Source organism: Ranitomeya imitator, chromosome 2 (assembly GCF_032444005.1).
Source record: "Ranitomeya imitator isolate aRanImi1 chromosome 2, aRanImi1.pri, whole genome shotgun sequence".
Lineage (NCBI taxonomy): Eukaryota > Metazoa > Chordata > Amphibia > Anura > Dendrobatidae > Ranitomeya > Ranitomeya imitator.
Window position 1 is genome coordinate 636,829,787 of NC_091283.1, and position 13,655 is coordinate 636,843,441.

Below are 13,655 nucleotides of genomic sequence, written 5' to 3' on the forward strand. Positions count from 1 at the left end.
AGGGTAATAGGTCGTTTAGAGAACCTTTTCTTGATATGCTAATTTATTGAGACAGGTTTTTTGGGTTATCAGGAGTTGTATGCCAAAATCATCAGTATTAAAACAATAAAAGACCTGACAAATTTCAGTTGGTGGATAATGAATCTATAATATATGAAAGTTTAATTGTAATCATTACATTATGGTAAATAATGAAATTTAACACTATATGCTAATTTTTTGAGAAGGACCTGTACAATCAATTATTTTTAATACAAAATTAAATTAACTCCTTTAATAGTTTTTTATTTATTGACATTTGTGTGTGCCACTGGGGGCTGCCATTTTGAGTAGTGGGGGTGTGTGTGTCTGGGAACGACACTTGCACACCTCACTTACGGCAGCCATGGGCATAGGAGCCAACGGGCATCTCTTACATTGAGGCTGCTTCTCCTGCCTCTCAGCTGTAACCTGGGCACGCCCACTGAGCTGCTACGTCACAGCTGTGAGAGGAGATCGCGGCCATTTTGTTTGCTGTGGGCTACGATAACAGAAAATGTTGAGGAGAAGCTGCTGGGAGCGAGGGTTTGGGGTAAGTATCTGCAGCACAGATATGCATTACAGTACAGGCTGCGATCACTGCCGACCTGCCCTGTCTTGCTGAAAGCTTCCTCCCTCAGTCCAGGGGCAGGAAATCACCCAGCAGCAGCAGCAGTGTGTCTCCCTGTACATGGAGCATTATGTCTGCTGCTTTTCTGTGCAGCACTGATTTGTGGCAACACTTCATCACCCGACAGCCCCATGTTTCTAAAAATAGAGCAATTCTCTGCAGCAGGGGATCCCTCCTGTCTACAAGGGGCGGCACCCAGGCTGGCCTGTAATGGTTAACCCTTCCCTGCCTGCAGTGCATGGTGCAGGGGGATCAGTGTGCAGGCAGGCAGCAGCCTGGGGGCTTCACCTATGGATCAGGTGGGAGGGCTGCACAGTGTAAAGAGGTGGGCTATGGTTGGCACAATAATATTGTTCTAACATTTGGGCTATGGTTGGCACAAGGAAGCAGACCCCAGGGGGTGATGACACTCAGCAAGCTCTAGCTGCTGTGTCACTACAAGTCCCAGCATGCCAGGACTGAGCTCCTAAGTGTTGTAGTCCTGCAGCTCCTCAGGTCTGCCTGATCTTCCTACTATACATTGCAGAGCAGAGGGCAGGTGGCAGCAGTCTGAGACTAGTGATCCAGGGAGCAGAAGAAGAAAGACTGAGACTGAGCCCTGATACCCACCCTAAGCTCACTGACCCACCCCATGCCCCCTGACACCCATCTCGTGCTCCCTGAAACCCACCTCAATCTCACCGACACCCCAAGCCTGGTGTCTTTCAGGACAGGCTGAGAGGATCGTCACCAGGGGCGTACATACAAATCATAGGGCGACATAGCATAAGGTCTAATTGCCCCCCCCCCCAAAAAAAAAAAAAAAAATAATAATAATTGGGGTCACAGAAGAGCATAGCTCACAACTTTCCTGCCTTTACATAATAAATATACCGCCATATATATTTATTACATAATACCGCCATATATATTTTATCACATAATACTCAAAGACCACACATTATACCTCCATATATATTTATTACATTGTACTGCCATATAGGTCATACATAATGCCGCCAGATATATCTATTACATAATACTTTAATATGGACCGCACGTAATGTTGCCATATATATATTTTTTACATACTGCTGCCATATAGATCAAACATGATGCCACCATATAATATATATTTTTTACATAATGCTGCCATATAGACCACACTTGATGCCGCTAATTATTATGTGTGACCTGTATGATGGCTGTTATGATTAGGTAATTCAGTACCACAATGGACATAGAAGTCAGAGCACATACAGTGATCTGACAATAACCCAAAAACATAGAACGAGCTCTGAGACGTGGGAACTCTGCTGACCGCAATCCCTAATCCTCTCCAACCACACTAGAGGCAGCCGTGGATTGCGCCTAACGCTCCCTATGCAACTCGGCACAGCCTGAGAAACTAGCTAGCCTGAAGATAGGCTTATTTTCTATCTTGCCTCAGAGAAATACCCCAAAGGAAAAGGCAGCCCCCCACATATAATGACTGTGAGTTAAGATGAAAAGACAAACGTAGAGATGAAATAGATTTAGCAAAGTGAGGCACGACTTTCTGAACAGAGCGAGGATAGGAAAGGTAACTTTGCGGTCAACACAAAACCCTATAGTGAAAAATCCATAATTTATTTCACTTAAAATATAGTGAAAGGACAAAACATCAGCATACAGAAAAAATTATAAAAACAAGGTCAACGCGTTTCCGGTGACTAAGCACCCTTAATCATGATTATATTTTAAGTGAAATAAATTATGGATTTTTCACTATTTCGTTGAGCTGGATCTCCTTCTCTTTCCTGTTCGTCCACGCCCTGACACAGCGGTTCCGTGCTCCGAGCTCCTGGGAATGTCGGTATGGTGAGCTGGATTTTGTTTTTCCAACACAAAACCCTACAAACAACCACGCAAAGGGGGCAAAAAGCCCCTCCGTACCGACTAACGGCACGGAGGTACACCCTCTGCGTCCCAGAGCTTCCAGCAAGCAAGAAAAACCAAATAAGCAAGTTGGACAGAAAAAACAGCAAACAGAAAAAACACAAGCGAAACTTAGCTATGCAGAGCAGCAGTCCACAGGAACGAACCAGGAGGAAACAAGTCCAATACTAGAACATTGACTGGAGGCCAGAATCAAAGCACTAGGTGGAGTTAAATAGAGCAGCACCTAACGACTTCACCACATTACCTGAGGAAGGAAACTCAGAAGCCGCAGTACCACTCTCCTCCACCAACGGAAGCTCATAGAGAGAATCAGCCGAAGAACCACTTGTGACCACAGGAGGGAGCTCTGCCACAGAATTCACAACAGTACCCCCCCCCTTGAGGAGGGGTCACTGAACCCTCACCAGAGCCCCCAGGACGACCAGGATGAGCCATATGAAAGGCACGAACAAGATCAGGAGCATGGACATCAGAGGCAAAGACCCAGGAATTATCTTCCTGAGCATAACCCTTCCACTTAACCAGATACTGGAATTTCCGTCTTGAAACACGAGAATCCAAAATCTTCTCCACAATATACTCCAACTCCCCCTCCACCAAAAACGGGGCAGGGGGATCAACTGATGGAACCATAGGTGCCACGTATCTCCGCAACAATGACCTATAGAATACGTTATGGATGGAAAAAGAATCAGGAAGGGTCAAACGAAAAGACACAGGATTAAGAACCTCAGAAATCCTATACGGACCAATGAAACGAGGTTTAAACTTAGGAGAGGAAACCTTCATAGGAATATGACGAGAAGACAACCAAACCAAATCCCCAACACGAAGTCGGGGACCCACACAGCGTCTGCGATTAGCGAAACATTGAGCCTTCTCCTGGGACAAGGTCAAATTGTCCACTACATGAGTCCAAATCTGCTGCAACCTGTCCACCACAGTATCCACACCAGGACAGTCCAAAGACTCAACCTGCCCTGAAGAGAAACGAGGATGGAACCCAGAGTTGCAGAAGAACGGCGAAACCAAGGTAGCCGAGCTGGCCCGATTATTAAGGGCGAATTCAGCCAAAGGCAAAAAGGACACCCAGTCATCCTGATCAGCAGAAACAAAGCATCTCAGATATGTTTCCAAGGTCTGATTGGTTCGTTCAGTCTGGCCATTAGTCTGAGGATGGAAAGCCGAGGAAAAAGACAAGTCAATGCCCATCCTAGCACAAAAGGCTCGCCAAAACCTCGAAACAAACTGGGAACCTCTGTCAGAAACGATATTCTCTGGAATGCCATGTAAACGAACCACATGCTGGAAAAACAATGGCACCAAATCAGAGGAGGAAGGTAATTTAGACAAGGGTACCAAATGGAGCATCTTAGAGAAGCGATCACAAACCACCCAAATGACTGACATTTTTTGAGAGACGGGAAGATCTGAAATAAAATCCATAGAGATATGTGTCCAAGGCCTCTTCGGGACCGGCAAGGGCAAAAGCAACCCACTGGCACGAGAACAGCAGGGCTTAGCCCGAGCACAAATCCCACAGGACTGCACAAAAGAACGCACATCCCGCGACAGAGATGGCCACCAAAAGGATCTAGCCACTAACTCCCTGGTACCAAAGATTCCAGGATGACCAGCCAACACCGAACAATGAACCTCAGAGATAACTTTATTCGTCCACCTATCAGGGACAAACAGTTTCTCCGCTGGGCAACGATCAGGTTTATTAGCCTGAAATTTTTGCAGCACCCGCCGCAAATCAGGGGAGATGGCAGACACAATTACTCCCTCTTTGAGAATACCCGCCGGCTCAGATAAACCCGGAGAGTCGGGCACAAAACTCCTAGACAGGGCATCCGCCTTCACATTTTTAGAGCCCGGAAGGTACGAAACCACAAAGTCAAAACGGGCAAAAAACAGCGACCAACGAGCCTGTCTAGGATTCAACCGCTTGGCAGACTCGAGATAAGTCAAGTTCTTATGATCAGTCAGGACCACCACGCGATGCTTAGCTCCTTCAAGCCAATGACGCCACTCCTCGAATGCCCACTTCATGGCCAGCAACTCTCGATTGCCAACATCATAATTTCGCTCAGCAGGCGAAAACTTCCTGGAAAAGAAGGCGCATGGTTTCATCACCGAGCAATCAGAACTTCTCTGCGACAAAACAGCCCCCGCTCCAATCTCAGAAGCATCAACCTCGACCTGGAACGGAAGCAAAACATCAGGTTGACACAACACAGGGGCAGAAGAAAAACGACGCTTCAACTCCTGAAAAGCCTCCACAGCAGCAGAAGACCAATTGACCACATCAGCACCCTTCTTGGTCAAATTGGTCAATGGTTTAGCAATACTAGAAAAATTGCAGATGAAGCGACGATAAAAATTAGCAAAGCCCAGGAACTTTTGCAGACTTTTCAGAGATGTCGGCTGAGTCCAATCATGGATGGCCTGGACCTTAACAGGGTCCATCTCGATAGTAGAAGGGGAAAAAAATGAACCCCAAAAATGAAACCTTCTGAACACCAAAGAGACACTTTGATCCCTTCACAAACAAAGAATTAGCACGCAGGACCTGAAACACCGTTCTGACCTGCTTCACATGAGACTCCCAATCATCCGAGAAGACCAAAATATCATCCAAGTAAACAATCAGGAATTTATCCAGGTACTCTCGGAAGATGTCATGCATAAAGGACTGAAACACTGATGGAGCATTGGCAAGTCCGAATGGCATTACAAGGTACTCAAAATGGCCCTCGGGCGTATTAAATGCAGTTTTCCATTCATCGCCTCGCTTAATACGCACAAGATTATACGCACCACGAAGATCTATCTTGGTGAACCAACTAGCCCCCTTAATCCGAGCAAACAAATCAGATAACAGCGGCAAGGGGTACTGAAATTTAACCGTGATCTTATTTAGAAGGCGGTAATCTATACAAGGTCTCAGCGAACCATCCTTCTTGGCCACAAAAAAGAACCCCGCTCCCAATGGTGACGATGACGGGCGAATATGCCCCTCCTCCAAGGACTCCTTCACGTAACTCCGCATAGCGGCGTGCTCAGGCACAGATAAATTAAACAGTCGACCTTTTGGGAATTTACTACCAGGAATCAAATCGATAGCACAATTACAATCCCTATGCGGAGGTAGGGTATCGGACTTGGGCTCATCAAATACATCCCGGTAATCAGACAAGAACTCTGGAACCTCAGAAGGGGTGGATGACGAAATAGACGAAAATGGGACATCACCATGTACCCCCTGACAACCCCAGCTGGACACAGACATGGATTTCCAATCTAATACTGGATTATGGACTTGTAGCCATGGCAACCCCAACACGACCACATCATGCAGATTATGCAACACCAGAAAGCGAATAACCTCCTGATGTGCAGGAGCCATGCACATGGTCAGCTGGGTCCAGTACTGAGGCTTATTCTTGGCCAAAGGCGTAGCATCAATTCCTCTTTAATGGAATAGGACACTGCAAGAGCTCCAAGAAAAACCCACAACGCCTAGCATACTCCAAGTCCATCAAATTCAAGGCAGCGCCTGAATCAACAAATGCCATGACAGAATAAGATGACAAAGAGCAGATCAAGGTAACGGACAGAAGAAATTTTGACTGTACCGTACCAATGGTGGCAGACCTAGCGAACCGCTTAGTGCGCTTAGGACAATCAGAGATAGCATGAGTGGAATCACCACAGTAGAAACACAGCCCATTCTGACGTCTGTGTTCTTGCCGTTCAACTCTGGTCAAAGTCCTATCGCACTGCATAGGCTCAGGTTTATGCTCAGATAATACCGCCAAATGGTGCAGATTTACGCTCACGCAAGCGTCGACCGATCTGAATGGCCAAAGACATAGACTCATTCAGACCAGCAGGCATAGGAAATCCCACCATGACATCCTTAAGGGCTTCAGAGAGACCCTTTCTGAAAATAGCTGCGAGCGCACCTTCATTCCATTGAGTGAGTACGGAATACTTTCTAAATTTCTGACAATATACCTCTATCTCATCCTGACCCTGACACAGAGCCAGCAAATTTTTCTCTGCCTGATCCACCGAATTAGGTTCATCGTACAGCAATCCGAGCGCCAGGAAAAACGCATCAATATTACATAATGCAGGATCTCCTGGCGGAAGAGAAAATGCCCAGTCCTGAGGGTCGCCACGTAAAAAAGAAATAATGATCCTAACTTGTTGAACTAGGTCACCAGAGGAGCGAGGTTTCAAAGCCAGAAATAGTTTACAATTATTTTTGAAACTCAGAAATTTAGTTCTATCTCCAAAAAACAAATCAGGAATAGGTATTCTAGGTTCTAACATAGATTTCTGATCAATAGTGTCTTGAATCTTTTGTACTCTTGCCGTGAGCTGATCCACACATGAAGACAGACCTTTAAAGTCCATCGCTACACCTGTGTCCTGAACCACCCAAATGTCTAGGGGAAAAAAAAGGCAAAACACAGTGCAGAGAAAAAAAAATGGTCTCAGAACTTCTTTTTTCCCTCTATTGAGAATCATTAGTACTTTTGGCCTCCAGTACTGTTATGATTAGGTAATTCAGTACCACAATGGACATAGAAGTCAGAGCACATACAGTGATCTGACAATAACCCAAAAACATAGAATGAGCTCTGAGACGTGGGAACTCTGCTGACCGCAATCCCTAATCCTCTCCAACCACACTAGAGGCAGCCGTGGATTGCGCCTAACGCTCCCTATGCAATTCGGCACAGCCTGAGAAACTAGCTAGCCTGAAGATAGAAAATAAGCCTACCTTGCCTCAGAGAAATACCCCAAAGGAAAAGGCAACCCCCCACATATAATGACTGTGAGTTAAGATGAAAAGACAAACGTAGAGATGAAATAGATTTAGCAAAGTGAGGCCCGACTTTCTGAACAGAGCGAGGATAGGAAAGGTAACTTTGCGGTCAACACAAAACCCTACAAACAACCACGCAAAGGGGGCAAAAAGACCCTCCGTACCGACTAACGGCACGGAGGTACACCCTCTGCGTCCCAGAGCTTCCAGCAAGCAAGAAAAACCAAATAAGCAAGCTGGACAGAAAAAACAGCAAACAGAAAAAACACAAGCGAAACTTAGCTATGCAGAGCAGCAGGCCACAGGAACGAACCAGGAGGAAACAAGTCCAATACTAGAACATTGACTGGAGGCCAGGATCAAAGCACTAGGTGGAGTTAAATAGAGCAGCACCTAACGACTTCACCACATTACCTGAGGAAGGAAACTCAGAAGCCGCAGTACCACTCTCCTCCACCAACGGAAGCTCATAGAGAGAATCAGCCGAAGAACCACTTGTGACCACAGGAGGGAGCTCTGCCACAGAATTCACAACAGATGGCATTATGTGTGATCTATATGACAGTATTATATGTGATATGTATGGCTGTATTATGTTTGATCAGTATGGTGCAATAATATAAGAACTATATGATGGGATTATATGAGAACTATATTGTGGGATTATGTGTGATCTATCTATGTGGCAGTATTATGTGAGAATTATATGGTGGTTTTATGTGTTATCTATATGGCGGTATTATGTGTGATCTGTATGTCAGTATTATATTCAGAAAGCGGACCCATTCTATGGTGGTTCTGGCTGAGCAGCTGCACGCGGGTCTGGGGTAATAGAGGGGACAGCATGACCTCCAGTTAGGTGCAGTCATGGGAAGGCTGGTGAGGTAGCTGAAGAGAGGGGTCTCATTTTTATTGTTACTATATGGCTACATTTCCTTTCCAGCGTCACCCCAACTGCACCTGTCACCACGCTTTCACACATCGCCAGGACAGGATCTGAGGAGGGAAATGGGGTCTGTATGCAAAGTCTGGATCAGAACAGGCCATCAATCCGCAGAAATGTTTCCTGGATTTCTGTGGAGCAGACAAGCAGTCAGTCCATCTATGTGTATAAAAGACAGCGCTCTATGTACAATCCCTGGCTGCTCCGCACACCAAACAGGGTGCCCCCCATAGACCAGCACACTGTTCTCCTGAAATACTCTGTGCTGCTGTCACCCTGCTCCCTCCACCACATATCTCCCAGAATCCTTGCTGCCTGCCATCCTCTGAGACTGTCTACTTGTCAGTATAACTTTGCAATCACCAACAAAATGGCTGCTCACTGTGGTCCTGAATCCTCTCATCCCTTAGCAAACACCCAGAAGGGGAGGAGAGGAGACATCACACAGGTCAGCAGACTCCGCCCATAATTACTGCAGTGCTGTAATGTGAGCTAGTTGTGCACTAGGGTTTTGTCAAATTTCAGTAGCTGCTCCCCCTAGTGTTTAAAAGTGGAAATGCCAAACCTTTTCAAATTATTTTTCATATTTTACTAAATTATAAACAAATGATAATATTTTTTAAGAAAATGTAAACAGTAATTTTTTACAATTTTTCAATTGCTGGAAAAAAATTTTTTTTTATGGCACCTTCCCTTTAAAGTTCCACCAGAAGAAAGAAGGGGTACTATTCCCCTTTATTCCGGATTACAAAAAAACACTTCATTCAGAATGATAAGAAATCTAAGGGCCTAAAACAAATACCTGAATATTCCATCGTTCAAGATGGAGTCAGTAAGAACGGCAGTGGAGGTTCTTTACCAAGACTGTTACATGGCAGTCCTGGACCTCAAAGATACCTTCAATCACGTACCAAGACTTCCTCAGAGTAGCAGTGCTGATACATGGAGAGGTCAGACACTTTCAATACAGGGCTCTTCCCTTTGGACTAGCGATAGCCCCTCGGACCTTTACGAAAAAAATAGAAGTGCCAGCTCACCTTCAGGAAAAGGGCATATTAATAGTCCCATATTGCCACGATTTCCTAATCGTGGGAGACTCGATCCATCAATGTCAAAAACAAGTCAGGGAGGTGAGCAGCACCTTGTAGAGCCTGTGGTGAACTGTATCAAAAGAAATACAGACATTAAAGGGAACCTGTCACCCCGTTTTTTGAGATTGAGATATAAATACTGTTAAATAGGGCCTGTGCTGTGCGTTACTATGGTGTATGTAGTGTACCCTGATTCCCCATGTATGCCGAGAAATACATTACCAAAGTCGGCGTTTTCGCCTGTCAATCAGGCTGGTCTGGTCAGGTGGGCGTGTTCACAGCGTTCTTTTCTTCCCCAGGTTTCCGTTGGTGGCGTAGTGGTGTGCGCATGTCCAAGGTCCGGATTCCCTGTGCCCACGTGAAGACACAGCGCGCGATCTGCGCTGTCATTCCTTTCATCGGTGCGGGCGGCCATCTTCCTGGGGCCGCGCGTGCGCAGATGTAGTGCTCTGCTGCACGGGGCTTCAGGAAAATGGCCGCGGGATGCCGCGCGTGCGCAGAAGAGATCGCGGCGGCCATTTTCCCAAAGCCGAGATGCAAACTCGGCTTTGGGAAAATGGCCGCCGCGATCTCTTCTGCGCACGCGCGGCATCCCGCGGCCATTTTCCTGAAGCCCCGTGCAGCAGAGCACTACATCTGCGCACACGCGGCCCCAGGAAGATGGCCGCCCGCACCGATGAAAGGAATGACAGCGCAGATCGCGCGCTGTGTCTTCACGTGGGCACAGGGAATCCGGACCTTGGACATGCGCACACCACTACGCCACCAACGGAAACCTGGGGAAGAAAAGAACGCTGTGAACACGCCCACCTGACCAGACCAGCCTGATTGACAGGCGAAAACGGCGACTTTGGTAATGTATTTCTCGGCATACATGGGGAATCAGGGTACACTACATACACTATAGTAACGCACAGCGCAGGCCCTATTTAACAGTATTTATATCTCAATCTCAAAAAACGGGGTGACAGGTTCCCTTTAAAGTCATAGGTCTTCCTGGGCCTTATAATAGAATCAGAGAAGCAGGAATGCCGTCTCACACAGGAGAAAGAGGAAAAAATTGTACGCCTCATTTCTGCAGCAGTGACTAATCCAATCCCTGTTTCTTTAACCGTAACCGCCTGTATTCCGGCGGTCAAGTGGGCCCAATTTCATACATGGGAATTGCAGTAGTGTATCTTGGAAAATGACGTAGCCTTGCAGGGACAATTGGAGTGCAAGATGACTCTTCCTTGGGCAGTGGTACACTCTCTCCTTTGGTGCCTGGTAATAAAATCAGCTCCGAGGGGGGTACCCTGGGTGTGCAATGTAACCAGAGTGGTCACTATGGACGCCAGCCCCAGGGGATGGGTGGGCCAACCTAGACAACCATCTAGTGCATGGAGATTGGTCAGAGGAAGAGATGTTAGCCTCCTTAAACAGCTGGGAACTTTTGGCAGTGGAGCGGGCACTGAACAAACTTACCTTTTCTGCAAGATCACCATGTGAGGTTCTCTCCGACAACTGAGTTACAGTAGCCTACATAAACCACCAAGGGGGTAGTCGTTCCAGACCACTAATGTCAGTAGCAAATCGAATATTTATAGCAGCAGAACACTTCCTCTCATGATCAGCCGTGCATATCAGAGGAAAAGAAAATTGCAAGGTAGACTTTCTAAGCTGCAAGCGATTATGTTAAGGAGAATGGTCAAAGTTCCAGAAAAAACAGGTCCAGACATTCTGTTCTCTGAACCAGAGGGAGAACCCTCACATAGTCGACGCCTTTAGAATAAAATGGACCCTCGGGCTAGTCTGTGCGTTTCCCCAGGTATGTCTCATCCCATCAATCCTAAAGAAAATCAGGGAGGACAAAGCAAGAATTATCCTTATAGCCCTCTTTTGGCCAAAGTACGATGTCGGTCATGGATCCGTGGGTTCTCCAGAATCTTCTATCCCAAGGACCTTTCCACCACCCCCAAGCGTCTGGGCTGCATTTAACAGCCTGGAACTTGAAAGGTCGATTCTAGAAAAAAGGGGTTTTCCTCTAGATTAGTATCTACTCTACTTAGCAGTAGGAAACCAGTAACTGCACTAATTTATAGGAGAACTTGGAAAAAATTCTACTCCTCTACAAGGGAGGATCTAGAAGGAGATCTACCTTTAACATCTATTCTGGAGTGCCATCAGAAGGGGTTAGAGTGTGGTCTTTCAGTTAGCACCCTTAAGGTTCAAGTCTCAGTCCGGGGGGGCATTGTACAGTTATAATCTGGTGGGTAATAAGTGGGTCTCTAGATTTATCAAGGCATGTAGTAGATCTAGACCAATCCCTTCCTGCAGAGCCCCTCCTTGGGACTGGAATCAAGTCTTAAAGGGAACCTGTCACCTGAATTTGGCGGGACTGGTTTTGGGTCATATGGGCGGAGTTTTTGGGTGTTTGATTCACCCTTTCCTTACCCGCTGGCTGCAATATTGGATTGAAGTTCATTCTCTGTCCTCCGTAGTACATGCCTGCACAAGGCAATCTTGCCTTGCGCAGGCGTGTACTACGGAGGACATAGAATGAACTTCAATCCAATATTGCAGCCAGCGGGTAAGGAAAGGGTGAATCAAACACCTGAAAACTCCGCCCATATGACCCAAAACCAGTCCCGCCAAATTGAGGTGACAGGTTCCCTTGAACAGCATTAACAGAAAGCCCCTTTGAACCTTTGGATTCTGCCTCAGCCAAAATAGTCTCGCTAAAGACATCCCTGCTGGTATCCTTGACATCGGCTCGCAGAATAAGTGACATCCCAGCTTTATCAGCAGATCCTCTATTCACTTAGGTTCTGGATGATATGATAGTTTTGAAATTAGACCCAGGTTGTCTCCATAAGGTAGTTTCAAAATTCCATAGGTCACAGGAGATTGCATTGCCATCTTTCTGTTCTAACCCTATGAGCCCTAAGGAAGAAAAACTGCATACCTTAGATGTCAAAAAATCCATTTTTTATAATTGATGTATTGTCTGTGTTTTTAGTTTATCCACTCGAACACTCAGTCCATGTTTTGACTGGTATATACTTCCCGGGAGTACCACGCTTGATCTGGGTACATTTTTCCCTCCTTTGCCTGTAAGAGGAGAAGGACACCATTTTGGCAGCACTATGGTCCCTGATTATTTGGGACTTATATATATATATATATATATATATATATATACAGTACAGACCAAAAGTTTGGACACACCTTCTCATTTAAAGATTTTTCATGACTATGAAAATTGTACATTCACACTGAAGGCATCAAAACTATGAATTAACACATGTGGAATTATATACTTAACAAAAAAGTGTGAAACAACTGAAATTATGTCATATTCTAGGTTCTTCAAAGTAGCCACCTTTTGCTTTGATGACTGCTTTGCACACTCTTGGCATTCTCTTGATAAGCTTCAAGAGGTAGTCACTGGGAATGGTTTTCACTTCACAGGTGTGCCCTGTCAGGTTTAATAAGTGGGATTTCTTGCCTTATAAATGGGGTTGGGACCATCAGTTGTGTTGTGCAGAAGTCTGGTGGATACACAGCTGATAGTCCTACTGAATAGACTGTTAGAAATTGTATTATGGCAAGAAAAAAGCAGCTAAGAAAAACGAGTGGCCATCTTTACTTTAAAAAATGAAGGTCAGTCAGTCCGAAAAATTGGGAAAACTTTGAAAGTGTCCCCAAGTGCAGTGGCAAAAACCATCAAGCGCTACAAATAAACTGGCTCACATGATGACGCCCCAGGAAAGGAAGACCAAGAGTCACCTCTGCTTCTAAGGATAAGTTTATCCGAATCACCAGCCTCAGAAATCGCAGGTTAACAGCAGCTCAGATTAGAGACCAGGTCAATGCCACACAGTGTTCTAGCAGCAGACACATCTCTACAACAACTGTTAAGAGGAGATTTTGTGCAGCAGGCCTTCATGGTAAAATAGCTGCTAGGAAACCACTGCTAAGGACAGGCAAAAAGCACAAGAGACTTGTTTGGGCTAAAGAACAGAAGGAATGGACATTAGACTAGTGGAAATCTGTGCTTTGGTCTGATGAGTCCGAATTTGAGATCTTTAGTTCCAACCACCATGTCTTTGTGCGACGCAGAAAAGGTGAATGGATGGACTCTACATGCCTGGTTCCAACCGTGAAGCATGGAGGAGGAGGTGTGATGGTGTGGGGGTGCTTTGCTGGTGACACTTGGGGATTTATTCA

The 13,655-nt window shown here is 45.8% G+C and overlaps 1 protein-coding gene across 1 annotated transcript in view; it reads left to right on the plus strand.

Moving 5' to 3' along the window:
- The first annotated feature begins 525 nt into the window (after positions 1 to 525).
- Positions 526 to 13,655, plus strand: part of LOC138667658 (centromere protein Q-like) — a 175,832-nt gene continuing 162,702 nt past the window's right edge. The window contains exon 1 of the mRNA XM_069755783.1: positions 526 to 571. The gene's annotated coding sequence lies outside the window, so the exon portion shown is untranslated. The remainder of the gene's footprint in view (positions 572 to 13,655) is intronic.